General features: G+C 46.7%; 1 protein-coding gene across 3 annotated transcripts in view; it reads left to right on the top strand.

The window, feature by feature from the left end:
• The window catches only part of slc35f3b (solute carrier family 35 member F3b), a 172,785-nt gene that overhangs the window by 114,283 nt on the left and 32,296 nt on the right, over positions 1 to 26,206 (top strand). The gene's annotated exons all lie outside the window — the stretch shown is intronic.

The raw sequence follows: 26,206 nt of genomic DNA, 5'->3' as shown, positions 1-26,206 counted from the left end.
GGACCCCAGGAAGAGTAGCTGCTGTCTTGGTATGAACTAATGGGGATCCATAATAAACCCCAGGAAGAGTAGCTGCTGCCTTGGCAAGAACTAATGGGGATCCATAATAAACCCCAGGAAGAGTAGCTGCTGCCTTGGCAGGAACTAATGAGGTTCCATAATAAACCCCAGGAAGAGTAGCTGCTGCCTTGGCAGGAACTAATGGGGATCCATAAGAAACCCCAGGAAGAGTAGCTGCTGCCTTGGCAGGAACTAATGGGGATCCATAATAAACACCAGGAAGAGTAGCTGCTGCCTTGGCAGGAACTAATGGGGATCCATAATAAACACCAGGAAGGGTAGCTGCTGCCTTGGCAGGAACTAATGGGAATCCATAATAAACCCCAGGAAGAGTAGCTGCTGCATTGGCAGGAACTAATGGGGATCCATAATAAACCCCAGGAAGAGTAGCTGCTGCCTTGGCAGGAACTAATGGGGATCCATAATAAACCCCAGGAAGAGTAGCTGCTGCATTGGCAGGAACTAATGGGGATCCATAATAAACCCCAGGAAGGGTAGCTGCTGCCTTGGCTGGAACTAATGGGGATCCATAATAAACCCCAGGAAGAGTAGCTGCTGCCTTGGCAGGAACTAATGGGAATCCATAATAAACCCCAGGAAGAGTAGCTGCTGCATTGGCAGGAACTAATGGGGATCCATAATAAACCCCAGGAAGAGTATCTGCTGCCTTGGCAGGAACTAATGGGGATCCTTAATAAATAACAATACACTGTAGCCTGGTCTCAGATCTGTTTGTGCTGTCTTGGCAACTTGGCAAAGGAAGGATTAGATACATGGAGAGTTTCTCTAGACTGTGTTGGCCAGGCAGGGAGGAAGGATTAGATACGTGGAGAGTTTCTCTAGACTGTGTTGGCCAGGCAGGAGGAAGGATTAGATACGTGGAGAGTTTCTTTAGACTGTGTTGGCCAGGCAGGGAGGAAGGATTAGATACGTGGAGAGTTTCTCTAGACTGTGTTGGCCAGGCAGGGAGGAATGATTAGATACATGGAGAGTTTCTCTAGACTGTGTTGGCCAGGCAGAGAGGAAGGATTAGATATGTGGAGAGTTTCTCTAGACTGTGTTGGCCAGGCAGGGAGGAAGGAGTAGATACATGGAGAGTTTCTCTAGACTGTGTTTGCCAGGCAGAGAGGAAGGATTAGATACGTGGACGTGATTGATCGGTTTACTTCCTGAATCACTGAGACAGAGCTGAGCAGAGCAGCCTGCCAACCACTTCACCCTCCAACACAGACCCACACAACCTGACAGACTTCACCCTCTAACACAGACCCACACAACCTGACAGACTTCACCCTCTAACACAGACCCACACACCCTGACAGACTTCACCCTATAACACAGACCCACACAACCTGACAGACTTCACCCTCTAACACAGACCCACACACCCTGACAGACTTCGCCCTCTAACACAGACCCACACAACCTGACAGACTTCACCCTCTAACACAGACCCACACACCCTGACAGACTTCACCCTCTAACACAGACCCACACACCCTGACAGACTTCACCCTCTAACACAGACCCACACACCCTGACAGACTTCACCCTCTAACACAGACCCACACACCCTGACAGACTTCACCCTCTAACACAGACCCACACACCCTGACAGACTTCACCCTCTAACACAGACCCACACACCCTGACAGACTTCACCCTCTAACACAGACCCACACACCCTGACAGACTTCACCCTCTAACACAGACCCACACACCCTGACAGACTTCACCCTCTAACACAGACCCACACAACCTGACAGACTTCACCCCTAACACAGACCCACACAACCTGACAGACTTCACCCTCTAACACAGACCCACACACCCTGACAGACTTCACCCTCTAACACAGACCCACACACCTGACAGACTTCACCCTCTAACACAGACCCACACACCCTGACAGACTTCACCCTCTAACACAGACCCACACACCCTGACAGACTTCACCCTCTAACACAGACCCACACACCCTGACAGACTTCACCCTCTAACACAGACCCACACACCCTGACAGACTTCACCCTCTAACACAGACCCACACACCCTGACAGACTTCACCCTCTAACACAGACCCACACACCCTAACAGCCTTGGAGGCGAGCAGAGCAGTTCCCACTGCTGTCTCTGTCCGATCTGATCCAATGATGATACACTGTATGACTTAAAGTATGTAGACACCTGATCGTCCAACATCTCAGTCTAAAATCACGGGCATTAATATGGAGTTGGTGCCCCTTCGCTGCTATAACAGCCTCCACTCTTCTGGGAAGGCTTTCCACTATATGTTGGAACAATGGACTTGCTTCCATTCAGCCATAAGAGAATTATTGAGGTTGGGCGATTATGTTGGGCGTTCTAATTCATCCCAAAGATGTTTGATGGGGTTGAGGTCAGCCCTGACCTGTGCAGGCCAGTCAAGTTCTTTCCACACCGATCTCGACAAACAATTTCTGTATGTGCCTCGCTTTGTGTGCGGGGGCATTGTCATGCTGATACAGGAAAGTCCCTTCCTCAAACTGTTACCATAAAGTTGGAATGTCATTGTATGCTGTAGCATTAAGATTTCCCTTCACTGGAAGTAAGGGGCCAAACCCCACCAATGAAAAACAGCCACAGACAATTATTCCTCCTCCACCAAACGTTAAAGTAGACAGTATGCATTGGGGCAGGTAGAGTTCTCTTGGCATCCAGCAAACCCAGATTCATCTGTCGTACTGCCAGATGGTGAAGCGTGGTTCATCACTCCAGAGAACGTGTTTCCACTGCTCCAGAGTCCAATGGCGGTGAGCTTTACACCACTCCAGCCGACTCTTGGCATTGCACATGGTGATCTTACGCTTGTGTGCGGCTCCTCTGCCCTGGAAACCCATTTCATGAAGCTCCGGATGAACAGTTCTTGTACTGACATTGCTTCCAGAGGCAGTTTGGAACTCGGTAGTGGGTGTTGCAACTAAGGACAGACCATTTGTATGCTCTACGCACTTCCACACTCGGCGGTCCTAGATGTTTCAACTTCACATTAACACTTACATTTGAGCGGGTCAGCTCTAGCAGGAGGACAGGGTTCTGCTGGCAGGGAGGGGGAGGACAGGATTCTGCAGGCAGGGAGGACAGGATTCTGCTGGCAGGGAGGGGAGGACAGGGTTCTGTAGGCAGGGAGGAGGGAGGACAGGGTTATGTAGGCAGGGAGGAGGAAGGACAGGGTTCTGCTGGCAGGGAGGGGGAGGACAGGATTCTGCAGGCAGGGAGGACAGGGTTCTGCAGGCAGGGAGGAGGAAGGACAGGGTTCTGCAGGCAGGGAGGAGGGAGGACAGGGTTCTGCTGGCAGGTTTGGGATTTGCAGCTATCAGCAGGAGATGTTTCTGCAGAGCAGAGCATTACTCCTTGGGGTGAAAGAGAGAGAGGGAGAGGAGGACAGAAAGAGAGAGAGGGAGAGGAGGACAGAAAGAGAGAGAGGGAGAGGAGGAAAGAGAGAGAGAGGGAGGGAGAGGAGGACAGAAAGAGAGAGAGGGAGAGGAGGACAGAAAGAGAGAGAGGGAGAGGAGGACAGAAAGAGAGAGAGGGAGGGGAGGACAGAAAGAGAGAGAGGGAGAGGAGGACAGAAAGAGAGAGAGAGGGAGAGGAGGACAGAAAGAGAGAGAGGGAGAGGAGGACAGAAAGAGAGAGAACGAGAGGAGGACAGAAAGAGAGAGAGAGGGAGAGGAGGACAGAAAGAGAGAGAGAGAACCACACATATCAGGGACGTGGGGAAGAAACTAAGAATAAGGAAACCCAAGGAGGGATCGAGGAGGACAGAGAGAGGGAGGGAGAGAGGAGGACAGAGAGAGGGAGAGAGGAGGACAGAGAGAGGGAGGGAGAGAGGAGGACAGTGAGAGGGAGGGAGAGAGGAGGACAGAGGAGGGAGCGAGGCAGACAGAGAGAGGAGGGATCGAGGAGGACAGAGTGAGGGAGGGAGAGAGGAGGACAGAGAGAGGGAGGGAGAGAGGAGGGAGCGAGGCAGACAGAGAGAGGAGGGATCGAGGAGGACAGAGAGAGGGAGGGAGAGAGGAGGACAGAGAGAGGGAGGGAGAGGAGGACAGAGAGGAGGGAGCGAGGCAGACAGAGAGAGGAGGGATCGAGGCAGACAGAGAGAGAGATAATGACAGGGACTAGGAAGCCGGAGCAGGGGCTGAAGGGAAGAAAAGGAAGGGAATATACTAGGACGAGAATGAAAGGGAGTGAAGAGGACAGAGAGGAGGAGGGAGGAGGACAGAGAGAGAAGGAGAGAGGAGGACAGTGAGAGGTGGAGGGAGGAGGACAGAGAGAGGAGGGAGGAAGACAAAGAGAGAAGGAGAGAGGAGGACAGTGAGAGAAGGAGGGAGGAGGACCGAAAGAGATGGAGGGAGGACAGAGAGAGATGGAGGGAGGACAGTGAGAGAAGGAGGGAGGAGGACAGAAAGAGAAGGAGGGGGAGGACAGTGAGAGAAGGAGGGGGAGGACAGCGAGAGATGGAGGGAGGACAGTGAGAGAATGAGGGGGAGGACAGTGAGAGAAGGAGGCGGGAGGACAGCGAGAGATGGAGGGAGGACAGTGAGAGAAGGAGGGGAGGACAGTGAGAGAAGGAGGCGGGAGGACAGAAAGAGAAGGAGGGGGAGGACAGTGAGAGAAGGGGGGGACAGAGAGAAAATGAGCGAGGAGGACAGCGAGAGAGGGGGAGGAGGACAGATAAAAAGGGAGGGAGGACAGAGAGAGAAGGAGGGAGGAAGGAGGACTGTGGGGGAAGGAGGGAGGAGGACAGAGAGAAAGGAGGGAGGGAGGAGGACTGTGAGGGAAGGAGGGAGGACAGTGAGAGAAGGAGGGAGAAGGACAGAGCGAGAAAGGGGGAGGAGAGGAGAGAAGGGGAAGGAGGACATGAGTGAAGGAGGGAAGGAGGACAGAAAGAGGAGGGGGAGGACAGAGAGAGAAGGAGGGGGGATGACAGAAAGAGAAGGAGGGGGAGGACAGAAAGAGAAGGAGGGAGGATGACAGTGAGAGAAGGAGGGAGGATGACAGTGAGAGAAGGAGGGGGATGACAGAAAGAGGAGGGGGAGGACAGAGAGAGAAGGAGGGGGATGACAGAAAGAGGAGGGGGAGGACAGAGAGAGAAGGAGGGAGGAGGACAGAAAGAGGAGGGGGAGGACAGAGAGAGAAGGAGGGAGGAGGACAGAAAGAGGAGGGGGAGGACAGAGAGAGAAGGAGGGAGGATGACAGTGAGAGAAGGAGGGGGATGACAGAAAGAGGAGGGGGAGGACAGAGAGAGAAGGAGGAGGAGGACAGAAAGAGGAGGGGGAGGACAGAGAGAGAAGGAGGGGGATGACAGAAAGAGAAGGAGGGGGAGGACAGAGAGAGAAGGAGGCGGGAGGACAGAAAGAGAAGGAGGGGGAGGACAGTGAGAGAAGGAGGGGGACAGAGAGAAAATGACAGGAGGACAGCGAGAGAGGGGGAGGAGGACAGATAAAAAGGGAGGGAGGACAGAGAGAGAAGGAGGGAGGAAGGAGGACTGTGGGGGAAGGAGGGAGGAGGACAGAGAGAAAGGAGGGAGGGAGGAGGACTGTGAGGGAAGGAGGGAGGACAGTGAGAGAAGGAGGGAGAAGGACAGAGCGAGAAAGGGGGAGGAGAGGAGAGAAGGGGAAGGAGGACATGAGTGAAGGAGGGAAGGAGGACAGAAAGAGGAGGGGGGGAGGACAGAGAGAGAAGGAGGGGGGATGACAGAAAGAGAAGGAGGGGGAGGACAGAAAGAGAAGGAGGGAGGATGACAGTGAGAGAAGGAGGGAGGATGACAGTGAGAGAAGGAGGGGGATGACAGAAAGAGGAGGGGGAGGACAGAGAGAGAAGGAGGGAGGATGACAGAAAGAGGAGGGGGAGGACAGAGAGAGAAGGAGGGAGGAGGACAGAAAGAGGAGGGGGAGGACAGAGAGAGAAGGAGGGAGGAGGACAGAAAGAGGAGGGGGAGGACAGAGAGAGAAGGAGGGAGGATGACAGTGAGAGAAGGAGGGGATGACAGAAAGAGGAGGGGGAGGACAGAGAGAGAAGGAGGGAGGAGGACAGAAAGAGGAGGGGGAGGACAGAGAGAGAAGGAGGGGGGATGACAGAAAGAGAAGGAGGGGGAGGACAGAGAGAGAAGGAGGGAGGATGACAGTGAGAGAAGGAGGGGGATGACAGAAAGAGGAGGGGGAGGACAGAGAGAGAAGGAGGGAGGAGGATAGAAAGAGGAGGGGAGGACAGAGAGAGAAGGAGGGATGAGGACAGAAAGAGGAGGGGGAGGACAGAGAGAGAAGGAGGGAGGAGGACAGAAAGAGGAGGGGGAGGACAGAGAGAGAAGGAGGGAGGAGAACAGAAAGAGAAGGAGGGAGGAGGACAGAAAGAGGAGGGGGAGGACAGAGAGAGAAGGAGGGAGGAGGACAGAAAGAGGAGGGGGAGGACAGAGAGAGAAGGAGGGAGGAGGACAGAAAGAGGAGGGGGAGGACAGAGAGAGAAGGAGGGAGGAGGACAGAAAGAGGAGGGGGAGGACAGAGAGAGAAGGAGGGGGGTGACAGAAAGAGAAGGAGGGGGAGGACAGAGAGAGAGATGACAGAGAGAAGGAGGGGGATGACAGAAAGAGGAGGGGGAGGACAGAGAGAGAAGGAGGGAGGAGGACAGAAAGAGGAGGGGAGGACAGAGAGAGAAGGAGGGGGATGACAGAAAGAGAAGGAGGGGAGGACAGAGAGAGAAGGAGGGAGGATGACAGTGAGAGAAGGAGAAGAAAATGAGAAAACCTTCCCTCAGTACTTGGCTCATCCTATGTTCTAATCAGTACTGTATTTAACATGAGTGATTGGTGAACAAGTAGGAGAGGCCATTGACTATAGTAGTATTGCTTCCGAATCCTCCAGTGACCTTGATAATTGAAGTATTCAGTGATGTAGTTAAGTGTTCCATGCTGTATCATTCAGTGATTAGTGTGTAGCCTCCTCAACAGCTTTAAAAGGCCCAGTCATTTAGTGGAGGACACTCTTCATCTCCCTTCCCCATTCACACACACACACACACACACACACACACACACACACACACACACACACACACACACACACACACACACACACACACACACACACACACACACACACACACACACACACACACACACACACACACACACACACACACACACACACACACACACACACACACACACACAGGACTTAAACAGGACTTAATAAGCATAAGCCTACACTTTGGGGCGGCAGGTTAGAGCAGGTAGCCAGGTAGCCTAGTGGTTAGAACAGGTAGCCTAGTGGTTAGAGCAGGTAGCCATGTAGCCTAGTGGTTAGAGCAGGTAGCCAGGTAGCCTAGTGGTTAGAACCAGGTAGCATAGTGATTAGAGCAGGTAGCCAGGTAGCCTAGTGGTTAGAACAGGTTGCCTAGTGGTTAGAGCAGGTAGCCTAGTGGTTAGAACAGGTTGCCTAGTGGTTAGAACAGGTTGCCTAGTGGTTAGAACAGGTTGCCTAGCGGTTAGAGCAGGTAGCCTAGCGGTTAGAGTGTTGGGCCAGTAACTGAGAGGTTGGTGGATCGAATCCCTGAGCTGACAAGGTAAAAGGTACACTTTGGGGTGGCAGGTTAGAGCAGGTAGCCAGGTAGCCTAGTGGTTAGAGCAGGTAGCCAGGTAGCCTAGTGGTTAGAACAGATAGCCTAGTGGTTGGAACAGGTAGCCAGGTAGCCTAGTGGTTAGAACAGATAGCCAGGTAGCCTAGTGGTTAGAGCAGGTAGCCAGGTAGCCTAGTGGTTAGAGCAGGTAGCCAGGTAGCCTAGTGGTTAGAGCAGGTAGCCAGGTAGCCTAGTGGTTAGAGCAGATAGCCTAGTGGTTGGAACAGGTAGCCTAGTGGTTGGAACAGGTAGCCTAGTGGTTGGAACAGGTAGCCAGGTAGCCTAGTGGTTAGAACAGGTAGCCAGGTAGCCTAGTGGTTAGAACAGGTAGCCAGGTAGCCTAGTGGTTAGAGCAGGTAGCCAGGTAGCCTAGATGTTAGAGCCTAGCCTAGTAGTTAGAACAGGTAGCCTAGTGGTTGGAACAGGTAGCCTAGTGGTTAGAGCAGGTAGCCTAGTGGTTAGAACAGGTAGCCTAGTGGTTGTAACAGGTAGCCTAGTGGTTAGAGCAGGTAGCCTAGTGGTTGGAACAGGTAGCCTAGTGGTTAGAACAGGTAGCCTAGTGGTTAGAGCAGGTAGCCAGGTAGCCTAGTGTTAGAACAGGTAGCCTAGTGGTTAGAGCTGGTAGCCATGTAGCCTAGTGGTTAGAGCAGGTAGCCTAGTGGTTAGAGCAGGTAGCCAGGTAGCCTAGTGGTTGGGACAGGTAGCCTAGTAGTTAGAACAGGTAGCCTAGTGGTTAGAGCAGGTAGCCTAGTGGTTAGAACAGGTAGCCTAGTGGTTGTAACAGGTAGCCTAGTGGTTAGAGCAGGTAGCCTAGTGGTTAGACAGGTAGCCTAGTGGTTAGAACAGGTAGCCTAGTGGTTAGAACAGGTAGCCTAGTGGTTAGAGCAGGTAGCCTAGTGGTTAGAACAGGTAGCCTAGTGGTTAGAGCAGGTAGCCAGGTAGCCTAGTGGTTAGAACAGGTAGCCTAGTGGTTAGAGCAGGTAGCCATGTAGCCTAGTGGTTAGAGCAGGTAGCCATGTAGCCTAGTGGTTAGAGCAGGTAGCCAGGTAGCCTAGTGGTTAGAACCAGGTAGCATAGTGATTAGAGCAGGTAGCCAGGTAGCCTAGTGGTTAGAACAGGTTGCCTAGTGGTTAGAGCAGGTAGCCTAGTGGTTAGAACAGGTTGCCTAGTGGTTAGAACAGGTTGCCTAGTGGTTAGAACAGGTTGCCTAGCGGTTAGAGCAGGTAGCCTAGCGGTTAGAGTGTTGGGCCAGTAACTGAGAGGTTGGTGGATCGAATCCCTGAGCTGACAAGTTAAAAATCGGTTGTTCTGCCCCTGAACAAGGCACGGGTGTTGTTAGACCTGAGATGAAGTCAATATATCCTACAAAACACTGGCTTTGAGGGCATTATCCCTTTTATAAAACGGGTTACCAACATATTGAAATAATGATTGACATATTATCATTAAAAACATTGTTTTGATCAATTTATTCATACTATTTCATCCTTCCACAAGATACAGTCCCGACACAAATCTAGGGTTGCTACCCAAGCCGGCTGGTTGTTTGTTCTATAGATTCGGTTGAACGACACAGTCGTTCAGACTTTTTGTTCTGCATCTATAGACTCGACCCAGTCCTTCAGTCTTTTTGTTCTGTATCTATAGACTCGACCCAGTCCTTCAGTCTTTTTGTTCTGTATCTAGAGACGCAACCCAGTCCTTCAGGCTTTTTGTTCTGTATCTAGAGACGTGACCCAGTCCTTCAGTCTTTTTGTTCTGTATCTAGAGACGCAACCCAGTCCTTCAGTCTTTTTGTTCTGTATCTATGGACGCAACCCAGTCCTTCAGTCTTTTTGTTCTGTATCTATGGACGCAACCCAGTCGTTCAGTCTTTTTGTTCTGTATCTATGGACGCAACCCAGTCGTTCAGTCTTTTTGTTCTGTATCTATGGACGCAACCCAGTCGTTCAGTCTTTTTGTTCTGTATCTAGAGACGCAACCCAGTCATTCAGTCTTTTTGTTCTGTATCTAGAGACGCGACCCAGTCCTTCAGTCTTTTTGTTCTGTATCTAGAGACGCAACCCAGTCCTTCAGTCTTTTTGTTCTGTATCTAGAGACGTGACCCAGTCCTTCAGTCTTTTTGTTCTGTATCTAGAGACGCAACCCAGTCCTTCAGTCTTTTTGTTCTGTATCTAGAGACGTGACCCAGTCCTTCAGTCTTTTTGTTCTGTATCTAGAGACGCAACCCAGTCCTTCAGTCTTTTTGTTCTGTATCTATAGACTCGACCCAGTCCTTCAGTCTTTTTGTTCTGTATCTATGGACGCAACCCAGTCCTTCAGTCTTTTTGTTCTGTATCTATGGACGCAACCCAGTCGTTCAGTCTTTTTGTTCTGTATCTATGGACGTAACCCAGTCGTTCAGTCTTTTTGTTCTGTATCTAGAGACGCAACCCAGTCATTCAGTCTTTTTGTTCTGTATCTAGAGACGCGACCCAGTCCTTCAGTCTTTTTGTTCTGTATCTAGAGACGCAACCCAGTCCTTCAGTCTTTTTGTTCTGTATCTAGAGACGTGACCCAGTCCTTCAGTCTTTTTGTTCTGTATCTAGAGACGCAACCCAGTCCTTCAGTCTTTTTGTTCTGTATCTAGAGACGCGACCCAGTCGTTCAGTCTTTTTGTTCTGTATCTATGGACGCAACCCAGTCGTTCAGTCTTTTTGTTCTGTATCTATGGACGCAACCCAGTCGTTCAGTCTTTTTGTTCTGTATCTATGGACGCAACCCAGTCGTTCAGTCTTTTTGTTCTGTATCTAGAGACGCAACCCAGTCATTCAGTCTTTTTGTTCTGTATCTAGAGACGCGACCCAGTCCTTCAGTCTTTTTGTTCTGTATCTAGAGACGTGACCCAGTCATTCAGTCTTTTTGTTCTGTATCTAGAGACGCGACCCAGTCATTCAGTCTTTTTGTTCTGTATCTAGAGACGCGACCAGTCCTTCAGTCTTTTTGTTCTGTATCTAGAGACGCAACCCAGTCATTCAGTCTTTTGTTCTGTATCTAGAGACGTGACCCAGTCATTCAGTCTTTTTGTTCTGTATCTAGAGACGCGACGCAGTCCTTCAGTCTTTTGTTCTGTATCTAGAGACGTGACCCAGTCCTTCAGTCTTTTTGTTCTGTATCTATAGACTCGACCCAGTCATTCAGTCTTTTTGTTCTGTATCTAGAGACGTGACCCAGTCCTTCAGTCTTTTTGTTCTGTATCTATAGACTCGACCCAGTCATTCAGTCTTTTTGTTCTGTATCTAGAGACGTGACCCAGTCTTTCAGTCTTTTTGTTCTGTATCTATAGACTCGACCCAGTCATTCAGTCTTTTTGTTCTGTATCTAGAGACGTGACCCAGTCATTCAGTCTTTTGTTCTGTATCTAGAGACGCGACCCAGTTCTTCAGTCTTTTTGTTCTGTATCTATAGACTCAACCCAGTCATTCAGTCTTTTTGTTCTGTATCTAGAGACGCGACCCAGTCCTTCAGTCTTTTTGTTCTGTATCTATAGACTCGACCCAGTCATTCAGTCTTTTTGTTCTGTATCTAGAGACGCGACCCAGTCGTTCAGTCTTTTTGTTCTGTATCTAGAGACGCGACACAGTCGTTCAGTCTTTTTGTTCTGTATCTAGAGACGCGACCTAGTCGTTCAGTGTTTTTGTTCTGTATCTATAGACTCGACCCAGTCGTTCAGTCTTTTTGTTCTGTATCTATGGACTCGACCCAGTCGTTCAGTCTTTTTGTTCTGTATCTATGGACTCGACCCAGTCCTTCAGTCTTTTTGTTCTGTATCTATGGACTCGACCCAGTCGTTCAGTCTTTTTGTTCTGTATCTAGAGACGCGACCCAGTCGTTCAGTCTTTTTGTTCTGTATCTATGGACTCGACCCAGTCCTTCAGTCTTTTGTTCTGTATCTATGGTGACCCAGTCCTTCAGTCTTGTTGTTCTGTATCTATGGTGACCCAGTCCTTCAGTCTTTTTGTTCTGTATCTATGGTGACCCAGTCCTTCAGTCTTGTTGTTCTGTATCTATGGTGACCCAGTCCTTCAGTCTTTTTGTTCTGTATCTAGAGACGCGACCCAGTCGTTTAGTCTTTTGTTCTGTATCTATGGACTCGTTCTAAATGTTCCATTGCCATACTGCTAGCCAACTACGGCTAATTTATTCACGTCAAAAAGTGCAGACAGAATAACATCAAAGTAGCTGCTGTTGTTTAAGCTGTTTTCTAGTGACATTTATTTGGATACATCCATAACAATGAGCTAATGAGGTGCGATTTCACCTGACATAGAAAACGTGCTCCCTTGTCAAGACACTGTTGTTCAGAGGAGCTAACCAACAACACAGCAAACACAATCACTTCAAACTGGAGCTGGGAATGTTGCAAACTAGCTGCACTTAGTTTCGTTTGACCTTTTTCATTTGAATTTTTGGGGGTATATATCCATAAAAATGATGCGAGCTGATTGATGATTTTGACTGGCTGAGAAACGCTTCCTGCCCGTCTGTCTCATCCCAACCATTACTACGAGACAGCTGGAGATCCCAATTTGAATATTGAAACAATGTTGCAAATGTCAGAGGCACAGACAGCAATGTCTATAGAAACCTCTGCCGTTGAAAACTGAAGGTTAGTTTAAAAGAGATCATGTCCAGATGCTTTTTATAGTAGAGATCAAGTTTATAAATTGCTTGGCTGGGCTGATGAGCCAGTGGATTGCGCAGTCAGATGGAACAGAGTAAAGGCACTAGGCATTGTAACATCATTTAGCCGGTGGTAACTTGTGTGGAATAGACACCGGCTGGAATGCGGTTTTAACCAATCAGCATTCAGGATTAGACGTACCCTTTGTATAACATTAGACAGTAACAGTGTCCAAATAACACAAGGCAGTCTGCCTGACACTGAAAGTACTACTTACAATACAGGCTTAATACATTGATTTATACTGTGGTATCTTAGAGTGGAGTTTGGAACAGACTGTATCCAAATAGGATTTAGTAGATAGATATTACAGTATGGGGAGTATGAATAATATCACCATGACACAGTAACTGGGCCCAAATAATACTGTCCTGAAACTGATTCAGTTGATACACACTCACAATAGTTCATAATGTCACCATGACACAGTAACTGGGCCCAAATAAATACTGTCCTGAAACTGATTCAGTTGATACACACTCACAATAGTTCATAATGTCACCATGACACAGTAACTGGGCCCAACTAAATACTGTCCTGAAACTGATTCAGTTGAAACACACTCACAATAGTTCATAATGTCACCATGACACAGTAACTGGGCCCAACTAAATACTGTCCTGAAACTGATTCAATTGATACACACTCACAATAGTTCATAATGTCACCATAGCACTACAGCACTGTTACTAAGTGTCCACAAAGTCTATTAAATCCATCTAGGCTGACAGTGAATAAAGTGCTAAGCTCTGTCTCTGTCCCTGATTCTCCCAGGGTGTTGATTGGCTGGCTTGGCCCGTGGCTACGTTTGGAAGATTAAACTGTGCTGCAGTATGAACTCATGGCCAGGCACACACACACACACACACACACACACACACACACACACACACACACACACACACACACACACACACACACACACACACACACACACACACACACACACACACACACACACACACACACACACACATAGACAAGCGCACACACACACACATAAGGAATCAGTGGCCAGGGCCACAGGATGTGAGAGGGATGGAGACCCAGGAAGGACAAAACTGAGCAGAGTGGAGATGACCTTCAGCATAAAGACAAGGAGACACTCACAGCTCAGAATAGAGACAGAGAAACACGACTCTCATCATCTTCGCTGTTGTGTGTGGAACACTTTGATAAACATCTGTGTGTGTCTGTCTGTTTGCGTGTGTGTGTGTGTGTTTGTGTGTGTGTGTGTTTTTGTGTGTGTGTGTGTGTGTTTGTGTGTGTATGTGTGTTTGTGTGTGTGTTCCCATTCCCTTAGCTGATTCATCATTTTATCCCTGCCCGCCCAGACGTTCTGTCAATCCAATGCCAAATCTTGTGTAGTGGGCGGCAGGGTAGCCAAGTGGTTCGAGCATTGGACTAGTATCCGGAAGGTTGCAAGTTCAAATCCCCGAGCTGACAAGGGACAAATCTGTCGTTCTGCCCCTGAACAGGCAGTTAACCCACTGTTCCTAGGTCGTCATTGAAGATAATAATTTGTTCTTAACTGACTTGCCTAGTAAAATAAAGTTTAAATAAAAAATAAATAAAAAGTGTAGAGCTTGGAATGGCAAACAAATATTGAATCAGATTCATTTCCTCCATCATCATTCATCTACTTCAGCATGTAATCTAAACCATATTGTTTCAGTCAGGCAGTGATGATGAATGAAGAATCAGAGCGCGATAGCAAGTTTATTGCTCATCAAACAATTAAATTTGCATAGCCTGTCTCTCCTGCCTAATATAACACGGACTTGCCTACTGCAAGAGTTAAAGCCAATTGTATTTAAAGTGCATCATCTCAATATAACATTCTGTAGCGGCTTTAAACACAGAATGGGTTGCTGACCTTCTGCAGGCATTGGGGTCGATAGCAATCAGAGACTGTAATCTGTGTTGTAATGAATGTAATGTACCAGCAAGGTCAAAGGCCGCAGCACTACAAATAAGGAAAGTCCCTTCCCAAATGAAGCTATTTAGAGAGAAACACACTCTCTCTCTCTCTCTCTCTCTCTCTCTCTCTCTCTCTCTCTCTCTCTCTCTCTCTCTCTCTCTCTCTCTCTCTCTCTCTCATCTCATCGCATTTTGTGGGCAGTGTGCACACAGCCTGTCTCCTCTTGAGAGCCAGGTTTGCCTACGGCGGCCTTTCTCAATAGCAAGGCTATGCTCACTGAGTCTGTACATAGCCAAAGCTTTCCTTAAGTTTGGTCAGTCACAGTGGTCAGGTACTGTGGCCACATAGCCTTCTAGTTTTCTCAGTTTTTTTGTAAATTTTTTCCAATGTGTTTTCTCTTGTTTGGGTCTAATTGTGCTGCTGTCCTGCGGGTCTGTGGGGTCTGTTTGTGTTTCTGAACAGAGCCCCAGGACCAGCTTGCTTAGGGGACTCTTCTCCAGGTTTCTCTCTCTGTAGGTGATGGCTTTGTTATGGAAGGTTTGGGAATCGCTTCCTTTTAGGTGGTTGTAGAATTTAACAGCTCTTTTCTGGATTCTGCATGCATTATATGGTGTTCTATGTTGTACATAGAGAATATTTTTGCAGAATTCTACATGCAGAGTCTCAATTTGGTGAGCGGACCCCAGACCTCACTACCATAAAGGGCCATGGGTTCTATAACTGATTCAAGTATTTTTAGCCAGATCCTAATTGGTATGTCGAATTTTATGTTCCTTTTGATCGCATAGAAAACCCTTTTTGCCTTGTCTCGCAGATCATTCACAGCTTTGTGGAAGTTACCTGTGGCGCTGATGTTTAGGCCACGGTACGTATAGTTTTTTGTGTGCTCTAGGGTAACGGTGTTTAGATGGAATTTGTATTTGTGGTCCTGGCGACTGGACCTTTTTTGGAACACCATTACTTTGGTCTTACTGAAATTTACTGTCAGGACCCAGGTTGGGGACCGAAGCACCAGATCATCAGCAAACAGTAGACATCTCTCTCTCTCTCTCTCTCTCTCTCTCTCTCTCTCTCTCTCTCTCTCTCTCTCTCTCTCTCTCTCTCTCTCTCTCTATCTCTCTATCTCTCTCTCTATCTCTCTGTCTCTCTATCTCTCTCTCTCTCTCTCTCTCTCTCTCTCTCTCTCTCTCTCTCTCTCTCTCTCTCTCTCTCTCTCTCTCTCTCTCTCTCTCTCTCTCTCTCTCTCTCTCAGATGCTGAGTGGAACAGTAAGGAAAGAGTCACTTCTTAAATGAAAGTATCTCAAACATATCGATAGAATCAGTCTACTGGAATTGGCAAAGCCCTTCAGACTATTTGAGGGGCAATTTGGCTGCACCGTCATGGGTACACTCAATATGGCTGACAGCTGACATGGGTACACTCAATATGGCTGACAGCTGACATGGGTACACTCAATATGGCTGACAGCTGACATGGGTACACTCAATATGGCTGACAGCTGACATGGGTACACTCAATATGGCTGACAGCTGACATGGGTACACTCAATATGGCTGACAGCATGGGACTCAATATGGCTGACAGCTGACATGGGTACACTCAATATGGCTGACAGCTGACATGGGTACACTCAATATGGCTGACAGCTGACATGGGTACACTCAATATGGCTGACAGCTGACATGGGTACACTCAATATGGCTGACAGCTGACATGGGTACACTCAATATGGCTGACAGCTGACATGGGTACACTCAATATGGCTGACAGCTGACATGGGTACACTCAATATGGCTGACAGCTGACATGGGTACACTCAATATGGCTGACAGCTGACATGGGTACACTCAATATGGCTGACAGCTGACATGGGTACACTCAATATGGCTGACAGCATGGGTACACATGCTGGTACACTCAATATGGCTGACAGCTGACATGGGTACACTCAATATGGCTGACAGCTGACATGGGTACACTCAATATGGCTGACACATGACTCATGGGTACACTCAATATGGCTGACAGCTGACATGGGTACACTCAATATGGCTGACAGCTGACATGGGTACACTCAATATGGCTGACAGCTGACATGGGTACACTCAATATGGCTGACAGCTGACATGGGTACACTCAATATGGCTGACAGCTGACATGGGTACACTCAATATGGCTGACAGCTGACATGGGTACACTCAATATGGCTGACAGCTGACATGGGTACACTCAATATGGCTGACAGCTGACATGGGTACACTCAATATGGCTGACAGCTGACATGGGTACACTCAATATGGCTGCACCGTCATGGGTACACTCAATATGGCTGACAGCTGACATGGGTACACTCAATATGGCTGACAGCTGACATGGGTACACTCAATATGGCTGACAGCTGACATGGTCTACTATTCAAGAGTCCCAAATTAAGCCGCCTTAGATTCCCTTCCCAAATTAAGCTATTTCTGAAACTCACTTAGATAATACCTTTGATAATACAGTGGTAGCAATACGTGGTTATAACATCTACAGAAAAGACAGAAGTGCCAATGGGGGCGGTGTTGAGGTCTACACCTGAAACCCCACCTCTTTAAGGAATACCTAGGATAGGATAAGTAATCCCTCTCACCCCCCCCCCCTTAAGTTTTAGATGCACTATTGTAAAGTGACTGTTCCACTGGATGTCATAGGGTGAATGCACCAATTTGTAAGTCGCTCTGGATAAGAGCGTCTGCTAAATGACTTAAATGTTAAATGTAAATGTAAATGTATATTCAGAGCCATATTCCTGTAAAACTTAGAGAGGATCGCATGTTAAATACTGTTGAAGTAATATGGCTACAGGTTAATCTGCCTCACCTGAAGCCCATTCTGGTGGGAAGCTGCTATAGACCAGTAAGTGCTAACAGTCAGTATCTGGATAATAATATGTGAAATGCTTGATAATGTATGTGATATCAACAGAGAGATATATTTTCTGGGTGAAAGGATTGGACAGTTGTTTTTCCATTTTCGCCTAAAATGTCATACCCGAATCTAACTGCCTGTAGGTTAGGACCTGAAGCAAGGATTTGCATATTCTTATACCATTTGAAAGGAAACACTTTGAAGTTTGTGGAAATGTGAAATGAATGTAGGAGGTGGTGGAGTGCAATAGCATCGAATAGTCCCCGCGATATGCAACTGTTCGGGGAAGTCAGGAACCAATACACGCAGTCAGTCAGGAAAGCGAAGGCCAGCTTCTTCAGGCAGAAATTTGCATCCTGTAGCTCCAACTCCAAAAAGTTCTGGGACACTGTGAAGTTAATGGAAAACAAGAGCACCTCCTCCCAGCTGCCCACTGCACTGAGGCTAGGTAACACGGTCACCACCGATAAATCCATGATTATCGAAAACTTCAACAAGCATTTCTCAACGGCTGGCCATGCCTTATCGGCAGACTCAGTAGCCTCAGGTTTTTCGGATGAATGCCTTGCCTGTTTCACCAACCACTTTGCAGACAAGAGTTCAGTGTGTCAAATCGGAGGGCATGCTATCTACAAAATTGCCTCCAACACTCTACTCAGCAAACTGGATGCAGTTTATCACAGTGCCATCCGTCACTAAAGCACCTTATACTACCCACCATTGCGGCCTGTATGTTCTACTCGGCTGGCCCTCGCTACATATTCGTCGCCAGACCCACTGGCTCCAGGTCATCTACAAGTCCATGCTAGGTAAAGCTCCGCCTTATCTCAGTTCACTGGTCACGATGGCAACACCCATCCGTAGCACGCGCTCCAGCAGGTGTATCTCACTGATCATCCCTAAAGCCAACACCTCATTTGGCCGCCTTTCGTTCCAGTTCTCTGCTGCCTGTGACTGGAACGAATTGCAAAAATCGCTGAAGTTGGAGACTTTTATCTCCCTCACCAACTTCAAACATCTGCTATCTGAGCAGCTAACCGCTGCAGCTGTACATAGTCTATCGGTAAATAGCCCACCCATTTTTACCTACCTCATCCCCATACTGTTTTTATTTATTTACTTTTCTGCTCTTTTGCACACCAATATCTTTACCTGTACAAGACCATCTGATCATTTATCACTCCAGTGTTAATCTGCAAAATTGTAATTATTCGCCTACCTCCTCATGCCTTTTGCACACAATGTATATAGACTCCCCTTTTTTTCTACTGTGTTATTGACTTGTTAATTGTTTACTCCATGTGTAACTCTGTGTTGTCTGTTCACACTGCTATGCTTTATCTTGGCCAGGTCGCAGTTGCAAATGAGAACTTGTTCTCAACTAGCCTACCTGGTTAAATTAAGTTTAAATACTTTAAAAAAAAAATAGATCTGGTAAAAGATAATACAAAGAAAAAAATGTTTTTTTTCTTATTCTTTCCCGTCATCTTTGAAATGCAAGAGAAAGGCCATTAACTGACTTAGGACTCCAGGCGCAATTTAAATTTTGGCCACTAGATAGCAGCAGTGTTTGTGCAATATTTTAGACTGATCCAATGAACCATTGTCTTTCTGTTCAAAATGTTCTATCAAGTCTGCCCAAGTGTGCATAATTGGTCAATATATACATTTTCAAATACATAACTGTGCACTCTCCTCAAACAATAGCATGGTATGTTTTCATTGTAATAGCTACTGTAAATTGGACCATTCCGTTAGATTAACAAGAATGTAGCTTTCTGTCCATATCAGACATGTCTATGTCCTGGGAAATGTTCTTGTTACTTACAACGTTATGCTAATCACATTAGCGCACCTTAGCTCAACCGTCCCGGGTGGGACACCGATCTGTAGAGATCCTTAAGAGGTTTTTAAGCTACACAAATGTAATAGTTTTGCATCCTCTTTTACACACGAAGATGTACCTCCCCACACAACATGTCTGTGCTCTTTCTTAATGAGGGAGATGTCACGGAACACTGACACGTCACCGGATGTCATCAGAGGTATGTTTTCTGTTCACCAGGGATCTAGGATGGTTAGACGTTGTGCTTAATCTTCTATAAGGTGTTCATTCAAACTCTGAAAAGAGTGATACTCTCTAAGGTATGTTTAATGCTCTTTATATATTTGATAGCCACCAAAACAACATCAAATGAACCTTGTATCCATTGCAGTTTTTATTTATTTAACCAGGCAAGTCAGTTAAGAACAAATCCTTATTTAGAACAGTGGGTTAACTGTCTTATTCAGGGGCAGAACAACAGATTTTTACCTAGTCAGCTGGGGGATTCGATCCAGCAACCTTTCGGTTACTGGCCCAACACTCTAACCACTAGGCTACCTGCTCCTTATTACCAGATTACGAGGTGGGCGTATCTCTCAGGTTTACCTGAGAACACAGGATACACAATCTGGGAGAAACATGCAGGTTCACCAGAGGAGAAAACGAGTAAGACTTTTTCAACAAGCAGCATCTGTGTAACACTAGGTTTATTAGTCCTGTATTACTCCTGGTCCTGTATTACTCCTGGTCCTGTATTACTCCTGGTCCTGTATTACTCCTGGTCCTGTATTAGTCCTGGTCCTGTATTACTCCTGGTCCTGTATTACTCCTGGTCCTGTATTACTCCTGGTCCTGTATTACTACTGGTCCTGTATTACTGCTGGTCCTGTATTACTCCTGGTCCTGTATTACTCCTGGTCCTGTATTACTCCTGGTCCTGTATTACTCCTGGTCCTGTATTAGTCCTGGTCCTGTATTACTCCTGGTCCTGTATTAGTCCTGGTCCTGTATTACTCCTGGTCCTGTATTACTCCTGGTCCTGTATTATTCCTGGTCCTGTATTACTCCTGGTCCTGTATTACTCCTGGTCCTGTATTACTCCTGGTCCTGTATTACTCCTGGTCCTGTATTATTCCTGGTCCTGTATTACTCCTGGTCCTGTATTAGTCCTGGTCCTGTATTACTCCTGGTCCTGTATTACTCCTGGTCCTGTATTACTCCTGGTCCTGTATTAGTCCTGGTCCTGTATCACTCCTGGTCCTGTATTATTCCTGGTCCTGTATTACTCTTGGTCCTGTATTACTCCTGGTCCTGTATTACTCCTGGTCCTGTATTAGTCCTGGTCCTGTATTAGTCCTGGTCCTGTATTACTCCTGGTCCTGTATTAGTCCTGGTCCTGTATTAGTCCTGGTCCTGTATTAGTCCTGGTCCTGTATTACTCCTGGTCCTGTATTACTCCTGGTCCTATATTACTCCTGGTCCTGTATTAGTCCTGGTCCTGTATTAGTCCTGGTCCTGTATTATTCTTGGTCCTGTATTACTGCTGGTCCTGTATTACTCCTGGTCCTGTATTACTCCTGGTCCTGTATTACTCCTGGTCCTGTATTATTCCTGGTCCTGTATTACTCCTGGTCCTGTATTACTCCTGGTCCTGTATTACTCCTGGTCCTGTATTATTCCTGGTCCTGTATTACTCCTGGTCCTGTATTAGTCCTGGTCCTTGGAATACAAGGAGTGGCTGATAAAGCCCTGTAGTTCTATTAATCACCTGGTCTAGAGTGGCTGATAAAGCCCTGTAGTTCTATTAATCACCTGGTCTAGAGTGGCTGATATAACCCTGTAGTTCAATCACCTGGTCTAGAGTGGCTGATATAACCCTGTAGTTCCATTAATCACCTGTCTAGAATGGCTGTTATAGCCCCCATTGTGCCATTAAACGCTAATTGCCTCTGTGTCAGAACTGCGTTGACGTTTATTTGGTGAAAATAACAGTAATCATGAGCTAGGTACAAGTTTTGGCACAAACTCTGTTTCCTGTCTGTGCCTGTAGCTCTGCGCACTGACAGTATCACATGCACAACTTGTTGCATACCTCGTGATTATAATGACCATTGGGTAGGTGTTTGTGGGCGTACACTACCAGTCAAAAGTTTGGACACAATTACTCTTTCAAGAATGTTTCTTTATTTTTTACTATTTTCTACATTGTAGAATAATAGTGAAAACATCAAAACTATGAAATAACACATATGGAATAATGTAGTAACCAAAAAAGTGTAAATATATTATAGATTCTTCAAAGTTGCCACCCTTTGCCTTGATGACAGCTTTGCACACTCTTGGCATTCTCTCAACCAGCTAGCCCTGTTGGTGATGCTATAGCCCTGTTGATGATGCTGTAGCCCTGTTGGTGATGCTGTAGCCCTGTTGGTGATGCTATAGCCATGTTGGTGATGCTGTAGCCCTGTTGGTGATGCTGTAGCCCTGTTGGTGATGCTGTAGCCCTGTTGGTGATGCTGTAGCCCTGTTGGTGATGCTGTAGCCCTGTTGGTGATGCTATAGCCCTGTTGGTGATGCTGTAGCCCTGTTGGTGATGCTATAGTCCTGTTGGTGATGCTGTAGCCCTGTTGGTGATGCTATTGTCCTGTTGGTGATGCTATTGTTCTGTTGGTGATGCTATAGTCCTGTTGGTGATGCTGTAGCCCTGTTGGTGATGCTATTGTTCTGTTGGTGATGCTATAGTCCTGTTGGTGATGCTATTGTTCTGTTGGTGATGCTATTGTTCTGTTGGTGATGCTATAGCCCTGTTGGTGATGCTATTGTCCTGTTGGTGATGCTGTAGCCCTGTTGGTGATGCTATTGTTCTGTTGGTGATGCTATTGTTCTGTTGGTGATGCTATAGCCCTGTTGGTGATGCTGTAGCCCTGTTGGTGATGCTGTAGCCCTGTTGGTGATGCTATAGTCCTGTTGGTGATGCTGTAGCCCTGTTGGTGATGCTATTGTCCTGTTGGTGATGCTATTGTTCTGTTGGTGATGCTATAGTCCTGTTGGTGATGCTGTAGCCCTGTTGGTGATGCTATTGTCCTGTTGGTGATTCTGTAGCCCTGTTGGTGATGCTGTAGCCCTGTTGGTGATGCTATTGTTCTGTTGGTGATGCTATTGTTCTGTTGGTGATGCTATAGCCCTGTTGGTGATGCTATTGTCCTGTTGGTGATTCTGTAGCCCTGTTGGTGATGCTGTAGCCCTGTTGGTGATGCTATTGTCCTGTTGGTGATGCTATTGTCCTGTAGGTGATGCTATTGTCCTGTTGGTGATGCTGTAGCCCTGTTGGTGATGCTATTGTCCTGTTGGTGATGCTATTTTTCTGTTGGTGATGCTATAGCCCTGTTGGTGATGCTATTGTCCTGTTGGTGATGCTGTAGCCCTGTTGGTGATGCTGTAGCCCTGTTGGTGATGCTATAGTCCTGTTGGTGATGCTATTGTTCTGTTGGTGATGCTATTGTTCTGTTGGTGATGCTATTGTCCTGTTGGTGATGCTATTGTCCTGTTGGTTATGCTATTGTTCTGTTGGTGATGCTATTGTCCTGTTGGTGATGCTATTGTCCTGTTGGTGATGCTATTGTCCTGTTGGTGATGCTATTGTCCTGTTGGTGATGCTATTGTCCTGTTGGTGATGCTATTGTCCTGTTGGTGATGCTATTGCCCTGTTGGTGATGCTATTGTCCTGTTGGTGATGCTGTAGTATTTTTGTATGGCTCTAGGAAGCCAGTATGTCCAATAATCTCTGTGTGTTTTCAAGTACCTACTGTTTGTCTGCACACAAGTTTTCTCTAAAACATTAATCACTTCTTCAAAGTCACAGTCAAACAAAGTCAGTCCTGACATGTCCCAGACAGACAATGATGAAAGAGACATGAATGATGTGTGTGTGTCTCTCTGTCTGTGTGTTTCTCTCTCTCTCTGTGTGTGTGTGTGTGTGTGTGTGTGTGTGTGTGTGTGTGTGTGTGTGTGTGTGTGTGTGTGTGTGTGTGTGTGTGTGTGTGTGTGTGTGTGTGTGTGTGTGTGTGTGTGTGTGTGTGTGTGTGTGTGTGTGCGCGTGCGCGTGCGTGCGTGCGTGCGCGCGTGCGTGCGTGCGTGCGTGTCATTGTAAGTCAAGAGGCAAAGACTCCTGAGTAAAAGTTGTCTCAGATTGGGTATCAGCCCCTGCCCTCTCCTGTCCTCTGTTTGGCTGCAGAATGACTGCCAGACACACACACACACTGCCACACTCGAACACCAGATTTTGTGTAATAGATTTTGTCTGAGTTCAGTTAAACTGTAAACGACCTGAAATAGATGTAAGGAATATTCAGTGGAGGATGAAACGTGTTGTGTGGGTATAGATACTGTAAACTGTAATAGGTTATTGTATGAAGAACGTGTTGTGTGGGCATAGATACTGTAAGCTGTAATAGGTTATTGTATGAAGAACGTGTTGTGTGGGCATAGATACTGTAAGCTGTAATAGGTTATTGTATGAAGAACGTGTTGTGTGGGCATAGATACTGTAAGCTGTAATAGGTTATTGTATGAAGAACGTGTTGTGTGGGCATAGATACTGTAAGCTGTAATAGGTTATTGTATGAAGAACGTGTTGTGTGGGCATAGATACTGTAAGCTGTAATAGGTTATTGTATGAAGAACGTGTTGACATTGTGTGAAGGACCTGTACTTACTGAAAGTGACTGAGGCTACTTCAGATTATTGAAGATTCGGTGTGGATAATGGATATAGAAGAGTCATAATAGCTTATTGAATTGAAAAATGCAATAAAGTTTTAGAGTTGTCTCTTAAAATGTCATCTCAATATATTATAACATCTGTAGGATTTAGAAGTTATGGGTCTCTGATGCCATGTGACACCTTTAATTCTAATTCTAGTTCCACAGAAAATCTCTACCCTGGTCTCATGATGTAGTGCTGTAGACAACTCTTCTAAATCTCTACCCTGGTCTCATGCGGTAGTGCTGTAGACAACTCTTCTAAATCTCTACCCTGGTCTCATGCGGTAGTGCTGTAGACAACTCTTCTAAATCTCTACCCTGGTCTCATGCGGCAGTGCTGTAGACAACTCTTCTAAATCTCTACCCTGGTCTCATATTGTAGTGCTGTAGACAACTCTTCTAAATCTCTACCCTGGTCTCATGCTGTAGTGCTGTAGACAACTCTTCTAAATCTCTACCCTGGTCTCATGCGGTAGTGCTGTAGACAACTCTTCTAAATCTCTACCCTGGTCTCATATTGTAGTGCTGTAGACAACTCTTCTAAATCTCTACCCTGGTCTCATGCGGTAGTGCTGTAGACAACTCTTCTAAATCTCTACTCTGGTCTCATGCGGTAGTGCTGTAGACAACTCTTCTAAATCTCTACCCTGGTCTCATATTGTAGTGCTGTAGACAACTCTTCTAAATCTCTACCCTGGTCTCATGATGTAGTGCTGTAGACAACTCTTCTAAATCTCTACTCTGGTCTCATATTGTAGTGCTGTAGACAACTCTTCTAAATCTCTACCCTGGTCTCATGATGTAGTGCTGTAGACAACTCTTCTAAATCTCTACCCTGGTCTCATGCGGTAGTGCTGTAGACAACTCTTCTAAATCTCTACCCTGGTCTCATGCGGCAGTGCTGTAGACAACTCTTCTAAATCTCTACCCTGGTCTCATATTGTAGTGCTGTAGACAACTCTTCTAAATCTCTACCCTGGTCTCATGCTGTAGTGCTGTAGACAACTCTTCTAAATCTCTACCCTGGTCTCATGCGGTAGTGCTGTAGACAACTCTTCTAAATCTCTACCCTGGTCTCATATTGTAGTGCTGTAGACAACTCTTCTAAATCTCTACCCTGGTCTCATGCGGTAGTGCTGTAGACAACTCTTCTAAATCTCTACTCTGGTCTCATGCGGTAGTGCTGTAGACAACTCTTCTAAATCTCTACCCTGGTCTCATATTGTAGTGCTGTAGACAACTCTTCTAAATCTCTACCCTGGTCTCATGCGGTAGTGCTGTAGACAACTCTTCTAAATCTCTACTCTGGTCTCATATTGTAGTGCTGTAGACAACTCTTCTAAATCTCTACCCTGGTCTCATGCTGTAGTGCTGTAGACAACTCTTCTAAATCTCTACTCTGGTCTCATATTGTAGTGCTGTAGACAACTCTTCTAAATCTCTACCCTGGTCTCATGATGTAGTGCTGTAGACAACTCTTCTAAATCTCTACCCTGGTCTCATGATGTAGTGCTGTAGACAACTCTTCTAAATCTCTACCCTGGTCTCATGATGTAGTGCTGTAGACAACTCTTCTAAATCTCTACCCTGGTCTCATGCGGTAGTGCTGTAGACAACTCTTCTAAATCTCTACCCTGGTCTCATGCGGCAGTGCTGTAGACAACTCTTCTAAATCTCTACCCTGGTCTCATATTGTAGTGCTGTAGACAACTCTTCTAAATCTCTACCCTGGTCTCATGCTGTAGTGCTGTAGACAACTCTTCTAAATCTCTACCCTGGTCTCATGCGGTAGTGCTGTAGACAACTCTTCTAAATCTCTACCCTGGTCTCATATTGTAGTGCTGTAGACAACTCTTCTAAATCTCTACCCTGGTCTCATGCGGTAGTGCTGTAGACAACTCTTCTAAATCTCTACTCTGGTCTCATGCGGTAGTGCTGTAGACAACTCTTCTAAATCTCTACCCTGGTCTCATATTGTAGTGCTGTAGACAACTCTTCTAAATCTCTACCCTGGTCTCATGATGTAGTGCTGTAGACAACTCTTCTAAATCTCTACTCTGGTCTCATATTGTAGTGCTGTAGACAACTCTTCTAAATCTCTACCCTGGTCTCATGATGTAGTGCTGTAGACAACTCTTCTAAATCTCTACCCTGGTCTCATGCGGTAGTGCTGTAGACAACTCTTCTAAATCTCTACCCTGGTCTCATGCGGCAGTGCTGTAGACAACTCTTCTAAATCTCTACCCTGGTCTCATATTGTAGTGCTGTAGACAACTCTTCTAAATCTCTACCCTGGTCTCATGCTGTAGTGCTGTAGACAACTCTTCTAAATCTCTACTCTGGTCTCAT

The sequence above is a fragment of the Oncorhynchus gorbuscha genome, linkage group LG08 (genome assembly GCF_021184085.1).
Source record: "Oncorhynchus gorbuscha isolate QuinsamMale2020 ecotype Even-year linkage group LG08, OgorEven_v1.0, whole genome shotgun sequence".
NCBI lineage: Eukaryota > Metazoa > Chordata > Actinopteri > Salmoniformes > Salmonidae > Oncorhynchus > Oncorhynchus gorbuscha.
The sequence above is the reverse complement of the archived record's forward strand: the minus strand, read 5'-3'. Positions and strand labels throughout refer to the sequence as shown.